This window comes from Brassica napus, unplaced genomic scaffold (assembly GCF_020379485.1).
Source record: "Brassica napus cultivar Da-Ae unplaced genomic scaffold, Da-Ae ScsIHWf_1275;HRSCAF=1822, whole genome shotgun sequence".
Taxonomy (NCBI): domain Eukaryota; kingdom Viridiplantae; phylum Streptophyta; class Magnoliopsida; order Brassicales; family Brassicaceae; genus Brassica; species Brassica napus.
Genome location: NW_026014694.1, coordinates 1 through 11,210, shown reverse-complemented (window position 1 = coordinate 11,210; position 11,210 = coordinate 1). Strand labels below are relative to the sequence as shown.

The following is an 11,210-nucleotide window of genomic DNA, read 5'->3' as shown; positions in this document are numbered from 1 at the left end:
ATTAATAAATTTTATCGGTTGACCGGTGCAAAATATAACACAAATCAATAAAATAAAAAGATAACATTTTTTTTGAAGATCCCATGTAAATAAATAATCCCACTAAAATAATAAATTAATAAATTATATATATATATATATAGTTTATATAAGTAGAAATGATATATTGTATTATTTGTTTATGTTATAGTGGATTTTATTTCTATTTTTCTTAAGATTTCTTATTATTTTGATAATATCTAAGAACTAATTTAAAACACATTTAAATTGCATGATACATATCTCATATACATCAAATAATATAATAAAAAGATATGCAAGTTGAATGTATAAAATTTAATGAATATATAAACAGTGAAATAAAATGTTTTTTTTTCTTATTATGGAAAAAATATATTCTAAAAGATATAAATCTAAAAAAAAGAATCCTATAAATTAATAAAGTTCTATACTCCCAATATTATTAAATTATAGATTTTTACTGTATATAATTTAGCGATATATTTAGCGTGTTGGTTGAGTTATTTAAAAATAACCATTTCAAATTTAATAATACCAAAATTTGAATATTCAAAGTACATCTCTAAATTTATTAGCACATGATACATATAGTTATTAAATTCAAAATTCTATAAATAATTTATAAAAGAAACAGGGGATTTACATGTTAGTAATATAAAGTTATATTAATTTGATTACAGTGTTTGAGTTTTTCATATGTTATTTTAGTTTACATATCTTTTGTTTCTGTATACAGTGTCTTGTATATTAAATACTCTGTAATTCCAAAATTTTGAATCTAATATACACTCAAAACAACATTCTTTGAATCTAAGGTATCCATAGTCTCAGATTTGTTGTAAGTAATGTATGAAGCAAAAAAGAAAGATGAACAACATATGTTTAATACACAGTTGTGCCAAATGTTTTGCCAAGAAAACAAAACATATTTACAAAATATGTATCAAATTCCATTTTGATTAATAAATTAATTTTTTCATAAGATGTGAATTTTTTAGAAAAATTGATAAAATGTTTTAGTATTTTATTAATACGAAAAACATAAAAAAAATATGAAAGACAAAATTTTAATGATGTTTAGTAGGCTAATTATTTATTTTTGTCTTACGATGCTTGATGCAAATAAATGATATTTTTTCTAAGCCTCTGAGCTATATATCTGCGTTTAATTTTATTAATTGAATAAATCAAACTGGAATAAAAGAATTAGTTGATCAGTTCTGCCTAAAATGGGATTGAAAACATAATTAATTTCTAAAACTAAGCTTTACAGTTTTATCTAATTTAGTTTTATTTCTCAATTATTTATGTATTATACTATTAATACGCTATTTGAAAATAAGTTCTTTGGAAAACTTTTGATTTATTTTGATAAAAATAAACATCACATAAAATTATTGTTTAAATAAATAGAGAGCTAAAAATGTCTTCTTTTTATTATATATATAAATATATAATAAAAGAGAATATTTTTAAAATAACCAAATATAAGATGTCAAAACATTAAATTTGGAGCATTTAGTGATTATAAAAATTATTAAAAATCGAGATATGTAAAAATCAAAGGTATAATAATTTACTTATCAAGCATATAAAAAATGGATTATGTGCATATTTTTCAAAAAAACATAATATTTGATGTTTTAATAGTATTTTTATATGGTTTCATCCAAATTTGTGTGCTAATTTCGGCTTTTCTATCTTAAGTTCTCAAAATATTTAAAATTATTTAATTAAATAATTTTAATAATCTATTAACAAAATTCATAGACGATATATTATCTATTATATATTAATAGATTGAATTATTAAATTATTAATTATTATAATTAAGATTAATTAATTAAGATGATCTAGGTATATATAATTTGTAATTTACTTATAATTTATTTATAATAAATGAAAGTACATGAAATGAATATATAGAATATGATGAATATATAGAATATGATGATTTTATGTATATAATTTTATTTACTTATAATATTTATTTCTTTCTAGTTATTATAAAATTTAGAAACTAAAATTACAGAGAAAAGATCTCTACAACAAAATGATCCATGCTAATATTAATTTTTTTTTATATATATCTAAATTTAATAATAAGTTCATATAAATAAATAAATCCCAATACAGTATATTCAATGCATAAAAATGAATTTTGATAAGTATAAATATGATAATACTATAAAATTTAGTTTCATTTTATCATAAATTCATTATCATCGTTTAAGGGTTAATAAAAAGGACACTGCAGCTTACATTTTAGAACTTGAAGACAGAATATTTTAGAACATAAGCACATCGTCTTCTTAATGTGTTTATTTCTTTTTTATAATATCTTCTTGACAATTAAAAGCATTTTGTTAAATAGAATAAAAAATAAAAAATATTTTATTCCTAATCAGTGAGATGGGATTAGTTCCTAAAGATAATTGACAATAAGAACGCTTAGATGGCTATATGTGCATATTATTCTCACATCCTAATCAAGATGTACTTGTTCCTTACATATTAGAAACGTGGCATATCTCTATTCGGAAAGATATTGAGGAAATTTGGCCAATGATCTTTCCAAATAGAACTGTGATACATCTCTAATATAATATGAAAATGCAAAATAATTTGTACCAATCCAAAATATGTATGGATTAGGAAAACAAATATTTGTATTATGAAGAAAACAAGTTAATTTCAAGTAAGAAATTAAAGAAATTAGAAAAGCTAAAAAAATTGTCCTCATAATTAACCCATATAAGTTGATTAGATTTTGTGGTTCAAGAAAACTAATTTTTTTTTTAAAAAGTCTTACCAAAATCTATATTTAGAATTTATTCATATAAAATAATATATTTTCACACATTAACTATATGTAAAACAGTTTTTATAATCTTGTCGACCAATGAGGCTTTGACAAAATAGATCACTAAAATATGAATAACAAATAGAGGAACATGTATCCAATATGGGACCTAATCATCTACAGTACGCCTGTAACAAAAAAAAGAAAGAATCATACTACATTAAGCGTATTATGCAAAAACAAAGGTATGTAATATACTCCATTAAAAGTATTATGCACCTAAGATGGACCTAGAATTCAAAGTGTGCTGCTACTCATAAAAAGTACTGGTTCTCTCTATTCCTAATAAAACAATTTTTTATAATTAAAAAATAAAATCCAAGAGAAAATAAAAAATATTAACAGAATCTAACAAAAAAATTTGAATTGGCTTTCAACAAATACAAAATTGATAGGAAATTATCGGTGTTCCCGAGAAAGATATCTCTAAATGCTCATATTATTTCAAAGGCTCGGATTGGTGACGGCGGAATTAGTAATAAAAGCGGTACAGAATTAAAGTACGGAACGGCACAATTGCGGTTCGTACGGAATTGAAATGGCGGTATGGTACAACTGCGGTTTTCAGTAAAAAGCGGTGCTGAATATTGTTTGATTGGTGACGATATATATTTGCGGTATTGGATAATTTTTTTAAAGTAAAATAATAATGATATAAAATATAGAATATATTAAAATAATATATGAAATAGCTATAATTTACATTTTATGTAATGACTAATATTTATATAGCTTAAAGTTACCGATCACTTGTCATAAATATTATTAATATTAATAAATATGACTAACACATTTGATTGTGTTAAAAAAAAAAAACTAACACATTTGATTTCATCACCTGCGTAAGTACTTCAGTTTACAATAATTATTTAACATCATTACGAACCAATTTTACTAACGCTAATTATGTCAATATTATATCACATTATTTAATGTATATTATATAATTTCTATAAACTACAAATCATACCTTAAAAATACGTATGTTGCTTGATAAGTACGAGAGAAAACAAATTTCTCTTTGGTTCAGAATTCACATACAACAAAATGAAGAGTGATACACTTATACAGATTATTCCACGTATCACTAACATATATACTATAAATAAAAATATTAACTAAAACAAAAAAAGTCAGAAAAAAAAGTCACTACTGTGTAAAGGCGTTTTTTGCCGGACCACATGGTTTTAGGTGTGTGACTAAACTCAAGTATTTAGATGCTTTGGAAACTGTGTGCGGATTTAACTTTTTTAGTAAATAAAAAACGCTTTTATGCACCAGATTCTTGATTGGTGAATGCACTGTGGTTTTCTAAATTCCGCTTTGAATTCCGCGATACAGAAGTCACCAATCACAACCAAAGAATCTATAAGAATGTTGATCCAGAAAAAGACTGAAATATGAGTTTGAATTCAAAGGTATTCGATGTGACACGAAGTGTGTTCGATGTGGGGCAGAAGAAGTTGGATTCTCTCAAAGATTCCATTCTAACCCATCGTTTTTTTCCAATGCAAATCCATTTTCGCTAATATAAATTATTTATTTTGTATGATTCCACCGTAACAGATAATCACCAATTTGTTTGGATATTATGATATACAAGAAAACTCTACTTTTTTTTCTATTTTGAATATTTTTATTTATAAAATAAAAATATCTGATTTTATCGTATACTCATTAATTAAATTTAGCAATTAGGTTTTCATATTTTTTATTATATTATTTGGTGTATATTTTATGTTTCATAGAATTCAAATATGGTTTTATATATAATTTTACTAAATATTATCAAAATATATTAAAATTTAAAGAAAAATATAGATAATTTCATTGTGATTATAAAACCAACAATATTATGTTTAATTTGCATTTATATAAGGGAAAATTTGGATAAATGCACTTCAATAAGAATATAATTTGAAAAATGCACCCTTGTTTAAGCTTTTTGAAAAATACACTTATTTATATATAAATTTACCAAATTGCCCAATCTTAATATTTCTCAATTCCTATTAAACAATTTTCAAAAAATTATAAAAAAAATCGTTAGAGAATATCTTTTAATATACTACACAATATCTTTTTCATATCTTTTTAATATATCTTAAATTTATTATTATTATTTTGAAAAAAAATAAAAGAATGCAAGATGCGTCTCGTCTTCTCGTCTCCTTTTCCTTTCCTCTCCATTTCTGATCTTTTTTCCTTTCTTTAGTTTTACAGATTTTTTTTCTCATCTCAAGTGGTTTGTTGATTCATGATCAGATTTCAGTGTCTAGGTCTGCTTCTCTTTTATTCTTCCACTATGTTTGTTTGTGAAACTAAGAATGTGAAACCATGAATAAGAAAAAAACATGTCTGCTTTTTTCGTTTTCATTTAGATTCAGCGCTGGCTAGAGCTTTCTTGCAGTACACGATGCAGTTGATCAAAAACTTGATGAACTATACAAGAAGCGTATCCATCTATATAATATATATATATATATATAAACATCTACTATGTATGTTCGCTATTTCTACCTTTTTTTTGGTAAAACCAATAGTTTTAGTCATCATCATCCCTTTGTTCATCCTTCGAAACTTTTGGTTTAGCTTCGGGGTTCTTGTCTTCATTCCTGAGAAAATGATTGATGTGGATGGAAACTATGAGATTCTCTCCCTCTCTTGAACCCATCTACAATATTATCATCGTCAATCATCTCTAATATTCATCCTCTGCTTTCTCTGTCCATAAGAGTTTTTCCCCCAAACAGATAACTTGATAAGCAAGTAACTAGGGTAGTGATGATTACATGCAAATTTACTTGGATCTGAGTTCATGTTTTTCATGTCACATTAAAAAGAAGAATAACAAGCCAAAGCGATGAATGATAATTAGTGTTCATATTCAAAGTAAAACAAAATAAACACATATGTGAATATCATATTAGAAGAATTAACTTGGTCTCTGCTTCAAGAAATAATGAAATTTGTATAGAATGAGACTTGACTTGTGTTTATATAAAGTTAACAAAATAAATTAAAATCTATATAAACTTCATGATAATTATCTTAAAAATATATTTATCTTAAACACATATTTATCCTAAACATAAATAATTATAATTTCAAATTTATATATTAATTATTGAAATATCAAAATGGGGTAAAAAGGTAAATTCACATTAATGAAAGTGTAGTTTTCAAAAAAAAATAGAGACAATGTATTTTTCAAATTTCAAATCTTAAATAGGGTATTTTGCAAATTATCCCTTTATATAAAACATTATATATATAGATTATTAACTTATGATTTTTATGGGATCATATATTTACATAGGACTTTGTAAAAAAATATTATCTTATTATTTTATCGATTTGTATGATATTCTGAACTGACCTATCTCGGGACCAAAAAAATTTATTAATTTATAGTGTTTATTAATTTAACGAGTATTAATTTATAGAATTTTTACTGTATTTGAAATAGTCACAACAATATAGTTTTCAGCAATCATAGTACTGTCCAAAGGATACTTTTAAATTGGAAGAAACAGAACCAACTCTATGAAGTTAGGCACAAGAGGCATTGTCACAACATATTGTTCAACCAATGGACTTGTTTCATATTATATCATGCTTCTTATGAATTCTGTGACTTGTGTGTATTCCGTGCGGAGATGCTTGTGAACTTGGACATGCCATGGTTTATCCTTGGTCACTCTGAAAGGAGGGCACTCCTCAATGAATCAAACGAGGTTGGTGACCTTTCATTCATGTCTCTACCATTTGGATTTGAGAGCTATGATTTTGATAATTGACCTCAATCCTACAAATGTAGTTCTTCGGAGACAAGGTTGCCTATGCACTTGCTCAGGGTTTGAAAGTGATTGCTTGTGTTGGTGAGACTCTTGAGCAGCGAGAGGCTGGGTCGACCATGGATGTTGTGGCTGCCCAGACTAAAGCTATTGCTGGTATGTATATTGTCAAACACTTTTATCTCTTTTTGCTGTTTTAGTTTGTTCTCTTTGACACTGTGAGCCTGTTATCATGATATTAGTTCTCGTTTCTACTCGCTCTACGTGCATAGCTACTTTAGTAAGGCAATACATGGTGACTTTAACTTATGGGCAATTGTCAATAATAGCACCTTTTGAAGTTTATATCTCAAAAATAGCACTAGAAGGAGAAAGTCACAAAATGACATTCATTAAAGGGTAAAATATCTCTAATACCCTTGGTTTAAAATTAAATAAACAAACAAAAATAAATAAAAATAAATAAAATAAAAATAAAATAAAAATAAAAAAAATGAAAAAAAAAAAAAAATTTATAGTTTCAGATTATATGCTTTCAGATTCGAAATTTTTATAATTTTTTTTTGAAATTTTTTTTTTCGAATTTTTATTTTATTTTTTTTTCAAATTTTCTTTTTATAATTTAAAAATACTTTTGAAACTGATTTTAAAATTTTTATTTTTTTATTTTAGTATTTATTTTTCATAAATTTTAAACCCTAATTCCAAAACCCCATCTCTTAACTCTAAACCCTAAGGTTTGGATTAATTAACCCAAAGGGTATAAGTGTATATTTACCTCTTTAATGAAACCTATTTTTGTGACTTTGAGCCTTGAGTGCTACTTTGGGAACAAAAACTTGGTTTGGTGCTATCCTAGTCTTTTTCTGTTAACTTATCCATACATTGCATTTACTATACTTTGTTAATATTTATTTCCAAATAAATATTTTACTGCCCATTTTCTTACAAAGACCTTCTCTTTGTTGGTAATGGCAGATCGGTGTCGAACTGGTCAAATGTTGTCATAGACTATGGACCAGTGCTGACCATTTGAACCGGAAGCTACCCCAGCTCAAGCTCACGAAGTAAGTTATTATCTATGTGTGTGAGCAGTGAAGCGTTATTGCTTATTGATATGAAAACCAATACTCTCTCTCTCTCTCTCTCTCTCTCTCTCTCGATCTCTCCTCTCTCTCTCTCTCTCTCTCTCTCTCTCTCTCCGTCTCTCTCGTTCTCTCTCTCTCTCTCTCTCTCTCTCTCTCTCTCTCTCTCTCTCTCTCTCTCTCTCTCTCTCTCTCTCTCTCTCTCTCTCTCTCTCTCTCTCCCTCCTCATACGTATGTACATGATGAGCTAAGGAAATGGCTTGCAAAGAACGTGGGTGAGGATGTCGCTGCTACAACCCACATCATTTATGGAGGTAAATAGTACTTTTATTTGATCTAAATGGCATCATAAAGTTTTTTTGATACTTAGCTTGATTATGCAAATAAATTATCAGGATCCGTGAATAGTGGTAATTGTCAGGAGCTAGATGGTCAGACCGATGTGGATGGTTTCTTGGTCGGTGGTCCTTCTCTAAAGGTACATATATTATGTTCTGATCTCTTAGTTTGTTTCAATCAATACCATTACCTAATGTGTCTTCTTTCACTGTTGCTTTTGCATCCTGAGTTTATCGACATCATTTAAGCTGCGGAGGTGAAGAAAAGCGCTTTCACTAAGCAATCTCAAATCCTTTTGTGTATTCAATCTAAACTCTGATAAAAAATGAATAAGTTGATACAAGCATTATATTACTCTTTGCTTCGGTTGTATGTTGTCTTGAGAACGCAACAAATATCATTGTCTTCGCCAATTTATTTAGCTGTCAAATTACAGTCTCTCCTTTTTAATCTTCCTTAGTGGAGTTGTGTGTTCGATCTTCCTAACGGTCCTAGTTTTGTGTTTTCATGATTTTTGTAAGGTCATGCTATCTTATTAAATGAAAAAAAAAATAATAACCCAACGTAGACAGTTTTTTTTGGGCATTAATTAAGCCCAAGCCCAGTATAATGTATTAAAACTCAAATCACAAATGTGATGTGTTTTTTCTATTCTAATTTTTTTTTTCATTGATACATGATCAATGCATGTTTGTACTGCTTTCAGTGCGGCGGTAACACAATCACGGTACAAAAAGGTGTTATAACTACTTTTTACTCTGTCGCTGCTTACATGTATCTAGAGACCTGATATAATTAGGCCTAGATATAATGATATGTCATTTGTTCCACTCACACTGCAAAAAGTAAAGTACTGAATGAATGATGAAACTCCCGGTGTCAATGAGTGGGTATTAAGTTTTATTTTTATCTATCGCTTTATGCATTTTAGTTTATCAAATTTCTAATTTTTGATAGAATATTGGGCAATTGTCAATAATAGCACCTTTTGAGTTTTTGTCTCAAAATGTTACTGAGAAAAGAAAGTTACAAAAATGACATTCATTAAAGGGTAAAATATCTCTAATACTCTTGATTTAAAATTAAATAAACAAAAATAAATAAAAACAAATAAAATTAAAATAAAAAAAAAAGAAATTTTTTTTATAGTTTCAGATTCGAATTTTTTATAATTTTTTTTGAAATATTTTTTTTTGATTTTTTCACATTTTCTTTTTATAATTCAAAATACTTTTTGAAACTGTTTTTTAAATTTTTATTTTAAATTTTTTAGTATTTATTTTTTTTTATTTTATAAATTTTAAACCCTAATTCCAAAACTCCATCCCTTAACTCTAAACCCTAAAGTTTGAATTAATTAATCCAAAGGGTATAAGTGTATATTTACCTCTTTAATGAAACTTATTTTTTTGACTTTGAGCCTTGAGTGCTAGTTTATGAACAAAAACTTGGTTTGGTGCTATCCTAATCTTTTTCTCTAGAATATTTCTGAATTTCAAATTTATCAATAAAAACGTTTGAGATTAAGGAAACAAAACGACAAGCTCCCAACGAGATCAAGACTAGCAGAATGGGGCTTACCAGTCTCACACCCACATGCCCGTTCTGTTCCCGTTTGGACGAAACCAGAGATCATCTACTGCTCTCTTGCGAGTACAGTCAAGAGATTTGGAGGGAGGTACTTCTCAGATGCAGGCCGCCACACACAATGTTCACCAACTGGGCAGAGCTCTTGTCTTGGATCAGAGATACATCATCGAATAAGCTACCTACTCTAAGGAAGATAGTGGTTCATATATTATACCATCAATGGAAGCAGAGAACAACCTGATTCACAATCAGACATCACTCACGGCTGCAACTGTGTTCTATGGAATTGACAAAGAGATAAGGAACATCATCTCAACAAGAAGACTCAGAAAGCATTTGGGTCCTTTATTGTTATGTGGCTGAGATAATTGTTTTTTGTAGGTTGAATTTTTAGTGATCCGTCTTGCTTTTTTATTTTATTTTGTTAAGATGGTTCAGACTTAAGATTTTTTTTTATAAAATCTTCTATTCATTATATGATATTACAGTTTAACAGAAAAAAAATGCAAAAAAAAAGAGGAAAGGCGATTATAATGAGGATATGTACTAATAGTATACCGGTTATTTGATAAAAAAAGTGTCAACATCAGCACATAATTCAAGCCAATAAAATTATTAGAACATGCCATCTCATCTCAGGTAACAAACATGAATTACATTTGCATGCCAAATCTATCCCTCTTCCCAAAAACCACTAACGCTAACTTTCGTTTGGGATTCAAGGAGTTTTGATCTCGGGCTTTAAATAACTTTACAATGCCTTTGTACTAAAGTTCAATTTCTCTTTCATCCTCCCATCTCACCTCTGATCTTCAATTGGATTAATCTAAGGCGACCTTTTGCATCCTTAAATCTCTTGCAATATAATATCACGAATATGTGGATCATGACTCAGCAGGCATGATTCTGACAATTCCTGGTGTAGATCCAAGCTCCACAATGTTAAGCCTTGATGAATCTGAGTCGTCGGATGTTAAACTCAGAAGGTGCGAGCAGCCGTCAGTACTTATCGAGAAGCTAACGAGAGTTGTTGCAGACAGCTAAAGAATGAAGGAGATGTGTTGGAGTTTTTCAGTGGAACAGAGAAAGAGATTGTTAAGATGATAAAGACAGTTATGATGATGAACGTACAAGGCAACCCACCTAGCCAATTTCTAGGTGATATTTCTCCTTTCTTTTCTTTGTTGCATTTTAATTTCTTACTCCGACTGCAACCGCTTCTCAACTTATGAATTGTGGTTTAAGCTAGAGAAGCAACACAAGCTCATACACGGCATATTTTTCACGTTTGAATCTTTCAAGATTCCAGTCTAAAATCACCTCACATCTTGATCCCTACTCTAGATTTTATAATCTAAAATACTTCAATTGTGTTTATTATATGGATTGTTACAGCCCTGTGATTCTTTTTTTTTTCTTTTCACATTTACGTTTTGTTTACAGTATTGTACAGTTTATCTGAAAACACTGGAAATTGTTTCATTTACTTTGTCTGGCATGAGACACATTTAAGA

General features: G+C 27.9%; 1 pseudogene; it reads left to right on the top strand.

Annotated features, from left to right (window-relative positions):
- The first annotated feature begins 6,330 nt into the window (after positions 1–6,330).
- On the top strand, positions 6,331–8,576 carry LOC125596746 (annotated as a pseudogene).
- Positions 8,577–11,210: the final 2,634 nt, after the last annotated feature.